General features: G+C 50.5%; 2 pseudogenes; both read right to left on the bottom strand.

Moving 5' to 3' along the window:
* Positions 1–760: 760 nt before the first annotated feature.
* LOC146762891 (ubiquitin carboxyl-terminal hydrolase 35-like) lies at positions 761–4932 on the bottom strand (annotated as a pseudogene).
* A 5020-nt stretch (positions 4933–9952) lies between these two features.
* LOC146762890 (ubiquitin carboxyl-terminal hydrolase 35-like) lies at positions 9953–14126 on the bottom strand (annotated as a pseudogene).
* Between the last annotated feature and the right edge of the window lie 1275 nt (positions 14127–15401).

Here is a 15401-nt window from a genome sequence, read left to right as displayed (position 1 = left end):
GGACAGGAAGACAAATGAGGTCCCTCCTGAGGGGCAACGTACAGAGGAGACCTCCACCTCGTCCTGGTGGCATGGTGTAATTTTCTTGTCCTGACAGGACTGAGAAAAGAAAGAAAAACCAGGTCGTTCCCCAGGAGCAACAACCCGTGGAGACCACGATTCTGACCGGCTACTGGCCCTGCTGGCTTGGCCCTTCCCAGTGCCCCACAGAGGTCTGGTACAGAGGCAGCAAGTTTGTTGTTCTCAACCTGTCCTCGTGGGAGAGGTGTTCTATCCATTGGATCCTTACTGTGGCTCTTCTATGGATGTGCTCCAACAGCTCCATGTCTCCATGTACTGAGGACTCCACTTCTGCTTTCTATAGTGTGCACTTACATAGGGTGCATACAGCGAATCTGGTTTTGTTCCATTCCTTTTTTAAGAAGTAGCCGGTGGGTTTAAGGGCCTTAGTTCAAGGCGTCTTAAATGACAGCCTGGTTGTCAAGTCTGGCAGGTCTGGCCCAGAGTAACCAAGTAACACCAGAGTTACCAAGTCCTAAAGACACATCTGGACAAACAGCTGGGTCTGCCGTGTCCTCTCACAGCACCCAGAGGTCACCGGTGACACAAGAAGGGCCCAGTGGAGCACAAAAGTCCCAACCAAAGCTGCTCGGTCTCAGCATCGTCCAGTTGCTGCTCAGTGCCGCCAAGCAAGCTTGCAGGCTCACCTCCCTGGGAATACTTGTAACGTGCGGAATCAAACACCATAAAACACATGAGATTATGGTGGAGGTATGTTTATTAGGGAAAATGGATGGAATTTTGAGAAATTATTAATTTGCTGTCCCGCTCTTTTAAGCATGTGTCACAAAGATGTGGTGGAGGACTCTGGTGGTGGCTGGATGAAGGATGTTTTGGACGTTGGATGTCTTTCTAGCTGTGAACTTTCAACCTTTTCAGGGGGCTGCACTGTGTTGTATCAGGAACTGTCTTCTTATGGAGTCTCTCCACCACAGCGGGGATGTTGGCAAGGTGGAAATGAAGACAGCTCTGTTCCTCGCCCCCTTTTCCTGCTCCTGTAGGAGAAACAACAGAAGTACACTGTTGTTATACACATGGAAATGATGCTTGGGAATTGCTCCCACCCTCTTTGTGCTGTCCCATTTGCTCTGGACAATTTTCCCCCAAATAATCTGGTGTTGCTGAGACATGTAACTCATCTCTCAAAGTTGGTTGGAGAGATACATCAAAGTGTCGTATCTCTCCAGCCACATGGGTATCCCAAACCAGCACCTAGACACCCAATCTCAATGGGAAAGTGCAAGCTGTATACACCTGCGATATCTACCTGCAAGTAGAGGATGTTGTCTTTGGAGATGGCTTCCATCAAGTCCTTACTGAGGGAAGGACCGGCTGTGCAGTTTCCTGACTTCTGCCACAGCCGCATGCAGTGGGGAGCTTGGTCTCTCTGCCCGCTGCCTGTAGAAGAGCATGTAGGCAGTGGCACTAGGAAATAAAGAAGTCAGGTTGCTGATGGTTTCAAAGGAGCAGGTGCAAACCCTGTGGTCGTTGAAGAGGTACCACGGGATCTCAGAGTCCAGCTGCTTGTTGGAAGCCAGTTTTGGTGTCGCATCCAGAAGCTGTGTGTTGGGCACGGTATCGGTGCACTCTCTGCAGAAGCAGTAGTAGTGTCCGCTCTCGGAGGTGATGCCTGAGTGCACCACCACGCTGCAGAGGTCGTACACGGTGGACACGAAGGTGCTGCCCAGGTCAGATCTGCCCATCTCATGCTGACAGACGTTCTCAGTTTCCTCAGAGCTGACGTGGACGGGCAGTTTGAGCACCTCAGGAATGGAGACATTCTCCAGGATCTTTGTCCTCTTCATGGTCTTTGGGTCGAAGGAGAAGCGCAGCAGTGTGAGGATGAGGTAATGTGGGGCCTCTGTCAGCTCTGCCACCTTCTCAGCATCCTGCAAGGAAGCACATTTCTCGCAGTGGTATTGATTCTCTGCGGTCAGTCTCTCTGGGGATAGAAAACAGGTGATTAAATCCCCAAGAGATCGGGACTCCTTAGGAGCGCGTGTCTGCTCCCCAGAAGCCCAGTGAGCATCTCTGGTTGTATGTGCTGGTTCTCTGGGCTCCTGCAAACCCAGTATTTCCATCAGCACCGGCTGGGCTCCGGGATCTCCAGACACAGCAGGCTTCCTCCGGATCCAGGCAGATCCTGTTGGCTGCTTTTTGCGGGACTCAATAAACTGTGGGCCGATTTCTTCCACTTGTAAAACAGAGCTTCCGGGCCTGCACGTGGGCCTGTCTGATGGGGGGAACGCCAATGACAGGTCTGTGAATGCTTCTTCTCGTGAAGAGACGTTTAAACACTTCAAGCAACGAATCTTTGTCAGCATTTTTCCCCCAAACATCTTCTCAACCAGTGTCTTGTTTACGGATTGATGCTCCATGGCTTGAGACATCAAGCTGGATTCCTTGAGCTGCTGGTAGTAGATCTTTTCAGTTTCTTCTTCTTCATGTAATCTTTGGTAGAAGGAAAAAGATGAGAACAATAAAACATACAGCACGAGTTTCTACAGTATGGTTTCTGTGTGTGCACAGGGGCCTGATGCCAAGTGTGGTGCAGAAGGCACAGATGGTCAACGTGTATTGACCCCACTTTGCAGGGCATCACCAGGACTCTGGGGACTTGGGATTTGTTGGTGAAAGAAAGGCAAAATCACCATTTTAGAGAGGAGGCTTGTCAGGCAAACAGTTTTCCTCTGAACGTGGGGCAATTTCAGAAATTTTCAAGCCCAATTCATTTCTTCCCCCCAGGTCGGCACAAACAGAGTTCTACTAAGAAGTCCCAGACCGGTTTTCCCATCTTTTACACCCAATTTCTGTTCTCAGCCGCTCGCACCACTTCAGAGGGGTCAGCATTTCATATGATGTGAATGCTTGGGGCATCACCACGTCTGGGCTCCAAAATTAATACTGCTTGCCACATACCGCTTCAGGAGGTACTTGAGATACTCCGAGCAGTCCTGCTGAGAACCAGGGGTAAACCAGAATGGCTGGGAGGCAGACAGGAAGCTCTCTGGTGAGATGGCAGGTTGCTGGTAGAGAGAGGGAAAAACACATTTAAGCCACCGGGTCTCACTTCATATAGGAGAAGACTGGTTTGGTATGTGGCAACCAGCACTGGGAGGATTTCAGCCCTGCTGAACATCCCTCTGTTGGACTGCCACGGGGATAACAGATTCTATGTGCCCCCTTTAACCAGCATGTGTCAATTAGGTACTCATATGAAAAATACATGCATTTATTTCTTCATTCATTTTCAAAATGCTTTCTGTTCCTGACCCACAGACTTCTACTAACTTCAGCCTGTACTTAATTTGATCCTTAATTTGATACCAAGTCCATTTATTAAAAAAAGAAACCTATAAAAATCGACTAAACTTCCATCCATCCTCTGATCTCTGCAGGGAGGTAAACTGCATTACTAGGCAACGTAATCAGTGCCTTTAGGCAATTGTTGTCACATTAATACAGTGGCAGACCCTTAATTGCCTGGAGAAATGACTTTATGTACTGGGCCAAAATAAAAATAACTAGAAGGATTGTAGGAAATTACTGGAAAATCATTAACTACGAGCTACACAACAAGCAAGCATGTGAATGCACATCAAACACACCATAACCTGCTTGGAATAAACAGGCTCTTTTATGACCAAATGTGCAAGCTAAGATGTTCTCTACGTTACTCCCTGAAAGAGACCTGCAATGGATCTGTAATGGTGTAGCACCACAATGGAACAAGGCAAAGCTGCCAGTCAAGTCTTGGAAAACACAGAGGTGCAGGTCAGTGGGCTCACAGCAAGTGAAAAGTCAACATGGTGTCTCTGGGGGACAGACGAGTGCCTTCACCAATGCACTGAGATATGACCCATCTGGAGTCACTCATGCTAAATTTCAGGTTGGTGGAGAAAGGACTCCTAATTACTTTGTGTATGGGCTATTTTTCTTACTTTCCCTCAAATATGAAAGATTCACAACATCTGGAATCTAAAGGTTTGTTGCTGTTGTGGTTTTTGGACTTTGGTCCAAAGAAATAACTAGAACATGAAATAATTACCTGACTGTGCTCCAACAATGCAAAGAGTGACTTCAGTTTTGTCATCAGGGGCTGGAGGTCACTCTCGTTTAAATTCAACACTGAATGCCGAAAGCTGCAGAAGACAACCGCAAATGCAAAACAAGATGGACAATTAGCATTGTGGGAAGCACAATTCCAGTGCAAAGAGCAACCCGGGAGCAGTCCTAAGAGGGAACAACGGAGCAACAACTCACTCTGAAGCCATGAAGAGAGACTGTATGACACTGTTCATGTAACAAGCGTTTCCCGAGTTAAATAAGCCAATCTTCCTTGACTGTGATTTGGAAGCCATGACTGGGCAGCAGGGCAGCTCGTACTTCTGGGAGGTACAAGCATTTTGTCCAAAGACATGTTAAGTCCGTTCTCTTCTTGGAACTGGAAGAGCCTTGGAAAGAAAGTGGTGACACCAACCATTATCATTTGGGTGGGCAAATGCCGAACTCCTCTGCAGGAGGTGTTCGTGGTGCAGATCTTCCTCATGTTGGTGTGCACCCAGTAGAAGACATTGCAGTCATCAAGGACTTTTCTGTGCACAAACCTTTGCTGGGCTGAGGCGTGCTCCCCCCCGCGGGCTGACCGTCCCCCTGAAAAGAACAGGCTGTCAGATGGACTCAAGTGGCTCATGGAAATCACTCTCCCTGCTCTCTGCTCCACCTGCCCCTTTCCCTTTTGCTTGCCCTACTCTCACACAGGCCCTGGAGCTCCCAAGGCCAAAGATGAACGCAGCAGGGCATGCACTTGCCCTGGGCAGATTCTGGGAAATGGGCCCCTACTCCTTCTTCAAGGGCTCCCATCAGGAACATTGCATCTTTGGGTGTCTTTTCTCTCCCGAATCCTGTACTGCCTTCTGCCCTGAGCCGCAGCCTCCCCATACAAACAGACTGCAGCACTCACTTGCTTTGATGCCCTTCCTGCCCGTCATCCACAGAAAGCACACTCTGGCTGGAGCTGGATGAGGAGTCTGCGGATGGTCTCATGCTCTCCCCTGTGCCATGCTCCGTATTCATGCACTGCTGGATGTCATGCATGTGCGTTTGGAGCAGGCAGGGGGTCGTCAGCTCACTCTCCGCAGATCTTATTTTGTCCTCAGTCAGGCAGAGCAGGTTGGAAGCAACTTCGTTGTCCTTTTCCTGGCACTCTGTTTCTTTGGAAACTGAGGCCGTTTGTCCTGCTATCTGGAAGTGAGAGAACATGGGCACTGTGAAAGGGATGCAGGCTCATTTGGCAGAGCATCACCCTGCAGGGCTTTGGTTTGCACGGAGCATTTCCAGCCTCACAGGAATGCTCGGGGCAGCCTATGAGGCTCACACCACCTCTGGCAGGCCCTGTGTTGCGCAGTGGTCTCTACTGAGTGATAGCCCTGTGGCTGGGCAAGTCCCTAGGGAGAGCTAATGGACCTCTGGGGGTCTGCTTTCCTTAAAGGTCTCCAAGTTTATGGCCTTGATGGCTCCCTGCTGTGCAGACACGGTACCCTCCCTGTGTAATTCATCTCAATCACTCACCTGTCCATGGCGAATTCTTCGTCCACAGGCCTTCCTCAACAGGCAGCAAATGCAGGTGATTACCAAGGGGTCTATAAGGAGCCAGGGTCTTTTTCTTTGCACCAGGTAGTCCCGGAGGTGGACCAGGAAGCAAGGCAAGCTGTAGAGCTTCCACTTGGTGCCTGGGGACTGCTGCTTTGTGCCCTCAGGAACAACAACCTTGCTGCCTCTGTACCAGACCTGTTTAGGGCACTGGGAAGGGCCAAGCCAGCAGGGCCAGTAGCCGGTCAGAATCGTGGTCTGCACGGGTTGTTGCTCCTGGGGAAGGACCTGGTTTTTCTTTCTATTCTCAGTCCTGTCAGGACATGAAATTCCACCACGCCACCAGGACTAGGTGGAGATCACCTCTGTACGTTGCCCCTCAGGAGGGACCTCATTTGTCTTCCTGTCCTTGATCATAATTGGGCAAGAGGTTAGGCCAAACAAACAGGACCAGGATGAGGTCTGCCTCTTGGTCTCCACTGGACGCTGCCCCTCAGGAAGGACCTGATTTGCCTTCCTGGTATCCGTTCCCTTGGTGCAGGTTAGGCCAAACCAACAGGGCAAGTTGGAGGTCTGGCCGTTGGTCTCCTCTGGGCTCTTCTCCTCAGGACGGACCTGGTTTATCTTCCTGTCGTCAGTCCTGATGGAGCAGGAGGTTAGGCCAAACCAGCAGGGCCACGTGGAGAAAAGTCTCTTGGTGGCACTTCCTGGTCAGGATCATTATAGCCATCTTGGTGTTGTTAATAAGTTTTACCTGTATAGTAGTAAGGTGCTCTATGTGCCTGTCCCAAGGTGCTGGAAGGGAGTACGAGGTCTGGAAGAAAAATGAGCTAAGACAAAAGGTAGAGAGGGGAGCCTATTTTGAGACCCATTAAGAATCACGCAGGTAAAAGCCTGCTAGATTAAAGAAAAGGGGGGAAGTGAAGAGTGAGAAAAGCCCCAGAATCCAGGCAAGGTAACACTTTGCTATAGAAAGGGAAAGGGGAACTTCACAGAAACCAAGACAAAGGGTAACTGTAGGTAGTTGACATTTAAAAGGGCAGGGAAAGGGGGAATTACAGACACTTAGTCTAAAGAAAACCAGAGAATAGGGCAATAAAGATAAGAGGGAACTGCCCGGAGACCTCTGACAAGAAGAAGGATTAGATACCCCCGGGCAAGACGACGCCAGTGTGGGAGAGCGATAACGGCAAGAACAACGGATAACGCCAAAAGAAAACAGAAGAAGAATTTCACCCCAAAACAGCGGCAAGGGTCGCGGGGAATGGGGCCACGGCGAATGGGGTCATAGGGAATGTAATGAATATGTAACCAAACTGGGGAGGAGACTATGGATTATGTATTAGCTTGACCTATATCTGTAACACACCTTTATCCTTATGGTGTGCAAGTGAGGTGAAGCTATCCCCCTTGCACCACGGTGTACGCGCATGACTCATTAAACATACCTGCTTTATAACTATTTCGTGGTTATTGAGTTTGATTCTGCAAGTCAATTCCACATCATAACGTCATGTGGAGCACAGAGAAGAAGAACTGCACGTCCCAGAGGACATACGGTCGGAGAGGGAAACAAGTCAAAGTGATGCCGGCTCTCTCTCTCTCTCACTGCCTGGCAGCAGGTATGGTTGTGCTTCCAAGCTGCTGTGCCTTCAGTTCCAAAGTAGGCTTCTCGGTCTTCGGAAACCTCTCTCTTTCTCTTTTATTTTACGTGATTTATTTGCCTCAATTTCAATTAGATTGTAATTAGTAAAATAAGTTTTCCTCCTTAGATCGGTGCCGCTTCTCTGTTTCCTTGAGCCCAGCTCCCATCTCCCTACCCCTTTCCCTTTTCCCCTTCCCCTTTGTCGGGGGCCGGGGGGACCACGGACCTACTGTCTCCCTGTCACGGACATAGATTGATCTAGATCACTCCGTGACAGTAAGGCTCTCCTATTCTGATGGTAAAATTGACAAGAGAGTCGCACTTGCTGCAATAACTGTGGCTCGATCAGCCTTACGGCTGCCCTCAGTTAAAGGAGCAGGCAATGCAGTGTGTGATCCTTTTGTAAGAGGCTTCAAAGCAGCTGGCCCGAGGGAGGGCACATAAATGTGCCAGGCGAGAAAAGGTGAGAAGAGGGCTGTACTGTCCATTGGAAACAAGGATAACAGGGAGGGAAGTGTGAGTGTGAGCACAGCCCAGCGTGCCCACACATTAGTGCAGCTGTAGGTGTGGGTTTTGAGGCATTCTGTTGTCTTTGCTCACAAGACCGTCGGGCTCCTGTGGGGACGTGGGCGCCGAATGGCGTCCGCACGCGATGGGTCCGTTGCGCGGCGCTGCGGTGGCCGTTGGGACCTGGTGACACCGTGGCTCAGCGGCTGGGGCCGCCCGTCTGCCTCGGTCCGTCGATGGGAAGCCACGGCGCTCTGTTTTGGGAAAGGACGCGGGGCCACTTGTCGCTTGCGCATCCCCCGGGGGCTGCGGCTGCCCCAGCGCCGGCCCCGCAGCTGGGAGCTGTGCTCAGAGCGGGCGGCCGTGGCTGGGCGTGCTGGGAAGGGCAGAGGCAGCCGCTGGGCTCTCCCACAGCTGTGCTGGCTTTGGGCACGGAGGGGGCAGCATACAAAGGAGACCAAGAGCCAGACCTCCACCTGGCCCTGCTGGTTTGGCCTGACCTGCACCAAAGGAATTGAGGGCTGGTAGAAAAATCCGGTCATTCCTGTGGAGCAGGGTCCGGTGGACACCAAGATTGTGACATCCACATGGCCCAGCTGATTTGACCTAACCTCCTGCCCTGTCTGGATGGAGGAAGAAAACCAGGTACTTCCTGAGGTGCAGCATCCAGTGGAAAACAAGATCCTGACCTCCACTTGGCCGTGTTGGTTTGGCCTGACCTCCTGCCCTGTCAGGGTGGAGGACGGGAAGAAAAACCAGGTCCTTCCTCAGGATCAGCATCCAGTTGAGAACAAGATCCTGACCTCCACCCGGTCCTGTTGGTTTGGCCTGACATGCACCAAAGGAACTGAGGGCAGGAAGAAAAATCAGGACATTCCTGAGAAGCAGCATCCTGTGGAGACCAAGAGAAGAATCTCCACATGGCCCTGCTGGCTTGGCCTGACTTCCTGCCCTGTCAGGACTGAGAAGCTGCATCCTGTGGAGACCAAGAGAAGAATCTCCACATGGCCCTGCTGGCTTGGCCTGACTTCCTGCCCTGTCAGGACTGAGAACAGGAAGACAAACCAGGTCTTTGCTGAGGAGCAGTGTTCAGAGGACACCAAGAGACATCTCTCCACATGGCCCTGCTGGTTTGGCCTAACTTCCTGCCCCATCAGGACTGACGACAGGAAGACAAACCAGGTCCATCCTGAGGAGAAGAGCCCAGAGGAGACCAAGGGCCAGACGTCCACCTTGCCCTGCTGGTTTGGCCTAACCTGCACCAAGGGAATGGAGGGCAGGAAGACAAATCAGGTCATTCTTGAGGGGCAGAGTCCAGTGGAGACCAAGAGGCAGACCTCCTCCCGGCCCTGTTCATTTGGCCTAACCTCTTGCCCCATTATGATCAAGGACAGGAAGACAAATGAGGTCCCTCCTGAGGGGCAACGTACAGAGGTGACCTCCACCTCGTCCTGGTGGCATGGTGTAATTTTCTTGTCCTGACAGGACTGAGAAAAGAAAGAAAAACCAGGTCGTTCCCCAGGAGCAACAACCCGTGGAGACCACGATTCTGACCGGCTACTGGCCCTGCTGGCTTGGCCCTTCCCAGTGCCCCAAACAGGTCTGGTACAGAGGCAGCAAGTTTGTTGTTCTCAACCTGTCCTCGTGGGAGAGGTGTTCTATCCATTGGATCCTTACTGTGGCTCTTCTATGGATGTGCTCCAACAGCTCCATGTCTCCATGTACTGAGGACTCCACTTCTGCTTTCTATAGTGTGCACTTACATAGGGTGCATACAGCGAATCTGGTTTTGTTCCATTCCTTTTTTAAGAAGTAGCCGGTGGGTTTAAGGGCCTTAGTTCAAGGCGTCTTAAATGACAGCCTGGTTGTCAAGTCTGGCAGGTCTGGCCCAGAGTAACCAAGTAACACCAGAGTTACCAAGTCCTAAAGACACATCTGGACAAACAGCTGGGTCTGCCGTGTCCTCTCACAGCACCCAGAGGTCACCGGTGACACAAGAAGGGCCCAGTGGAGCACAAAAGTCCCAACCAAAGCTGCTCGGTCTCAGCATCGTCCAGTTGCTGCTCAGTGCCGCCAAGCAAGCTTGCAGGCTCACCTCCCTGGGAATACTTGTAACGTGCGGAATCAAACACCATAAAACACATGAGATTATGGTGGAGGTATGTTTATTAGGGAAAATGGATGGAATTTTGAGAAATTATTAATTTGCTGTCCCGCTCTTTTAAGCATGTGTCACAAAGATGTGGTGGAGGACTCTGGTGGTGGCTGGATGAAGGATGTTTTGGACGTTGGATGTCTTTCTAGCTGTGAACTTTCAACCTTTTCAGGGGGCTGCACTGTGTTGTATCAGGAACTGTCTTCTTATGGAGTCTCTCCACCACAGCGGGGATGTTGGCAAGGTGGAAATGAAGACAGCTCTGTTCCTCGCCCCCTTTTCCTGCTCCTGTAGGAGAAACAACAGAAGTACACTGTTGTTATACACATGGAAATGATGCTTGGGAATTGCTCCCACCATTTTGTGCTGTCCCATTTGCTCTGGACAATTTTCCCCCAAATAATCTGGTGTTGCTGAGACATGTAACTCATCTCTCAAAGTTGGTTGGAGAGATACATCAAAGTGTCGTATCTCTCCAGCCACATGGGTATCCCAAACCAGCACCTAGACACCCAATCTCAATGGGAAAGTGCAAGCTGTATACACCTGCGATATCTACCTGCAAGTAGAGGATGTTGTCTTTGGAGATGGCTTCCATCAAGTCCTTACTGAGGGAAGGACCGGCTGTGCAGTTTCCTGACTTCTGCCACAGCCGCATGCAGTGGGGAGCTTGGTCTCTCTGCCCGCTGCCTGTAGAAGAGCATGTAGGCAGTGGCACTAGGAAATAAAGAAGTCAGGTTGCTGATGGTTTCAAAGGAGCAGGTGCAAACCCTGTGGTCGTTGAAGAGGTACCACGGGATCTCAGAGTCCAGCTGCTTGTTGGAAGCCAGTTTTGGTGTCGCATCCAGAAGCTGTGTGTTGGGCACGGTATCGGTGCACTCTCTGCAGAAGCAGTAGTAGTGTCCGCTCTCGGAGGTGATGCCTGAGTGCACCACCACGCTGCAGAGGTCGTACACGGTGGACACGAAGGTGCTGCCCAGGTCAGATCTGCCCATCTCATGCTGACAGACGTTCTCAGTTTCCTCAGAGCTGACGTGGACGGGCAGTTTGAGCACCTCAGGAATGGAGACATTCTCCAGGATCTTTGTCCTCTTCATGGTCTTTGGGTCGAAGGAGAAGCGCAGCAGTGTGAGGATGAGGTAATGTGGGGCCTCTGTCAGCTCTGCCACCTTCTCAGCATCCTGCAAGGAAGCACATTTCTCGCAGTGGTATTGATTCTCTGCGGTCAGTCTCTCTGGGGATAGAAAACAGGTGATTAAATCCCCAAGAGATCGGGACTCCTTAGGAGCACGTGTCTGCTCCCCAGAAGCCCAGTGAGCATCTCTGGTTGTATGTGCTGGTTCTCTGGGCTCCTGCAAACCCAGTATTTCCATCAGCACCGGCTGGGCTCCGGGATCTCCAGACACAGCAGGCTTCCTCCGGATCCAGGCAGATCCTGTTGGCTGCTTTTTGCGGGACTCAATAAACTGTGGGCCGATTTCTTCCACTTGTAAAACAGAGCTTCCTGGCCTGCACGTGGGCCTGTCTGATGGGGGGAACGCCAATGACAGGTCTGTGAATGCTTCTTCTCGTGAAGAGACGTTTAAACACTTCAAGCAACGAATCTTTGTCAGCATTTTTCCCCCAAACATCTTCTCAACCAGTGTCTTGTTTACGGATTGATGCTCCATGGCTTGAGACATCAAGCTGGATTCCTTGAGCTGCTGGTAGTAGATCTTTTCAGTTTCTTCTTCTTCATGTAATCTTTGGTAGAAGGAAAAAGATGAGAACAATAAAACATACAGCACGAGTTTCTACAGTATGGTTTCTGTGTGTGCACAGGGGCCTGATGCCAAGTGTGGTGGTGCAGAAGGCACAGATGGTCAACGTGTATTGACCCCACTTTGCAGGGCATCACCAGGACTCTGGGGACTTGGGATTTGTTGGTGAAAGAAAGGCAAAATCACCATTTTAGAGAGGAGGCTTGTCAGGCAAACAGTTTTCCTCTGAACGTGGGGCAATTTCAGAAATTTTCAAGCCCAATTCATTTCTTCCCCCCAGGTCGGCACAAACAGAGTTCTACTAAGAAGTCCCAGACCGGTTTTCCCATCTTTTACACCCAATCTCTGTTCTCAGCCGCTCGCACCACTTCAGAGGGGTCAGCATTTCATATGATGTGAATGCTTGGGGCATCACCACGTCTGGGCTCCAAAATTAATACTGCTTGCCACATACCGATTCAGGAGGTACTTGAGATACTCCGAGCAGTCCTGCTGAGAACCAGGGGTAAACCAGAATGGCTGGGAGGCAGACAGGAAGCTCTCTGGTGAGATGGCAGGTTGCTGGTAGAGAGAGGGAAAAACACATTTAAGCCACCGGGTCTCACTTCATATAGGAGAAGACTGGTTTGGTATGTGGCAACCAGCACTGGGAGGATTTCAGCCCTGCTGAACATCCCTCTGTTGGACTGCCACGGGGATAACAGATTCTATGTGCCCCCTTTAACCAGCATGTGTCAATTAGGTACTCATATGAAAAATACATGCATTTATTTCTTCATTCATTTTCAAAATGCTTTCTGTTCCTGACCCACAGACTTCTACTAACTTCAGCCTGAACTTAATTTGATCCTTAATTTGATACCAAGTCCATTTATTAAAAAAAGAAACCTATAAAAATCGACTAAACTTCCATCCATCCTCTGATCTCTGCAGGGAGGTAAACTGCATTACTGGGCAACGTAATCAGTGCCTTTAGGCAATTGTTGTCACATTAATACAGTGGCAGACCCTTAATTGCCTGGAGAAATGACTTTATGTACTGGGCCAAAATAAAAATAACTAGAAGGATTGTAGGAAATTACTGGAAAATCATTAACTACGAGCTACACAACAAGCAAGCATGTGAATGCACATCAAACACACCATAACCTGCTTGGAATAAACAGGCTCTTTTATGACCAAATGTGCAAGCTAAGATGTTCTCTACGTTACTCCCTGAAAGAGACCTGCAATGGATCTGTAATGGTGTAGCACCACAATGGAACAAGGCAAAGCTGCCAGTCAAGTCTTGGAAAACACAGAGGTGCAGGTCAGTGGGCTCACAGCAAGTGAAAAGTCAACATGGTGTCTCTGGGGGACAGACGAGTGCCTTCACCAATGCACTGAGATATGACCCATCTGGAGTCACTCATGCTAAATTTCAGGTTGGTGGAGAAAGGACTCCTAATTACTTTGTGTATGGGCTATTTTTCTTACTTTCCCTCAAATATGAAAGATTCACAACATCTGGAATCTAAAGGTTTGTTGCTGTTGTGGTTTTTGGACTTTGGTCCAAAGAAATAACTAGAACATGAAATAATTACCTGACTGTGCTCCAACAATGCAAAGAGTGACTTCAGTTTTGTCATCAGGGGCTGGAGGTCACTCTCGTTTAAATTCAACACTGAATGCCGAAAGCTGCAGAAGACAACCGCAAATGCAAAACAAGATGGACAATTAGCATTGTGGGAAGCACAATGCCAGTGCAAAGAGCAACCCGGGAGCAGTCCTAAGAGGGAACAAGGGAGCAACAACTCACTCTGAAGCCATGAAGAGAGACTGTATGACACTGTTCATGTAACAAGCGTTTCCCGAGTTAAATAAGCCAATCTTCCTTGACTGTGATTTGGAAGCCATGACTGGGCAGCAGGGCAGCTCGTACTTCTGGGAGGTACAAGCATTTTGTCCAAAGACATGTTAAGTCCGTTCTCTTCTTGGAACTGGAAGAGCCTTGGAAAGAAAGTGGTGACACCAACCATTATCATTTGGGTGGGCAAATGCCGAACTCCTCTGCAGGAGGTGTTCGTGGTGCAGATCTTCCTCATGTTGGTGTGCACCCAGTAGAAGACATTGCAGTCATCAAGGACTTTTCTGTGCACAAACCTTTGCTGGGCTGAGGCGTGCTCCCCCCCGCGGGCTGACCGTCCCCCTGAAAAGAACAGGCTGTCAGATGGACTCAAGTGGCTCATGGAAATCACTCTCCCTGCTCTCTGCTCCACCTGCCCCTTTCCCTTTTGCTTGCCCTACTCTCACACAGGCCCTGGAGCTCCCAAGGCCAAAGATGAACGCAGCAGGGCATGCACTTGCCCTGGGCAGATTCTGGGAAATGGGCCCCTACTCCTTCTTCAAGGGCTCCCATCAGGAACATTGCATCTTTGGGTGTCTTTTCTCTCCCGAATCCTGTACTGCCTTCTGCCCTGAGCAGCAGCCTCCCCATACAAACAGATGCAGCACTCACTTGCTTTGATGCCCTTCCTGCCCGTCATCCACAGAAAGCACACTCTGGCTGGAGCTGGATGAGGAGTCTGCGGATGGTCTCATGCTCTCCCCTGTGCCATGCTCCGTATTCATGCACTGCTGGATGTCATGCATGTGCGTTTGGAGCAGGCAGGGGGTCGTCAGCTCACTCTCCGCAGATCTTATTTTGTCCTCAGTCAGGCAGAGCAGGTTGGAAGCAACTTCGTTGTCCTTTTCCTGGCACTCTGTTTCTTTGGAAACTGAGGCCGTTTGTCCTGCTATCTGGAAGTGAGAGAACATGGGCACTGTGAAAGGGATGCAGGCTCATTTGGCAGAGCATCACCCTGCAGGGCTTTGGTTTGCACGGAGCATTTCCAGCCTCACAGGAATGCTCGGGGCAGCCTATGAGGCTCACACCACCTCTGGTAGGCCCTGTGTTGCGCAGTGGTCTCTACTGAGTGATAGCCCTGTGGCTGGGCAAGTCCCTAGGGAGAGCTAATGGACCTCTGGGGGTCTGCTTTCCTTAAAGGTCTCCAAGTTTATGGCCTTGATGGCTCCCTGCTGTGCAGACACGGTACCCTCCCTGTGTAATTCATCTCAATCACTCACCTGTCCATGGCGAATTCATCGTCCACAGGCCTTCCTCAACAGGCAGCAAATGCAGGTGATTACCAAGGGGTCTATAAGGAGCCAGGGTCTTTTTCTTTGCACCAGGTAGTCCCGGAGGTGGACCAGGAAGCAAGGCAAGCTGTAGAGCTTCCACTTGGTGCCTGGGGACTGCTGCTTTGTGCCCTCAGGAACAACAACCTTGCTGCCTCTGTACCAGACCTGTTTAGGGCACTGGGAAGGGCCAAGCCAGCAGGGCCAGTAGCCGGTCAGAATCGTGGTCTGCACGGGTTGTTGCTCCTGGGGAAGGACCTGGTTTTTCTTTCTATTCTCAGTCCTGTCAGGACATGAAATTACACCACGCCACCAGGACCAGGTGGAGATCACCTCTGTACATTGCCCCTCAGGAGGGACCTCATTTGTCTTCCTGTCCTTGATCATAATTGGGCAAGAGGTTAGGCCAAACAAACAGGACCAGGATGAGGTCTGCCTCTTGGTCTCCACTGGACGCTGCCCCTCAGGAAGGACCTGATTTGCCTTCCTGGTATCCGTTCCCTTGGTGCAGGTTAGGCCAAACCAA

This window comes from Coturnix japonica, chromosome 1 (genome assembly GCF_054131305.1).
Source record: "Coturnix japonica strain WE chromosome 1, WE-NBRP24, whole genome shotgun sequence".
Classification (NCBI taxonomy): domain Eukaryota; kingdom Metazoa; phylum Chordata; class Aves; order Galliformes; family Phasianidae; genus Coturnix; species Coturnix japonica.
Note: the sequence above shows the minus strand (reverse complement) of the source record. Positions and strands in the feature narration are given on the sequence as shown.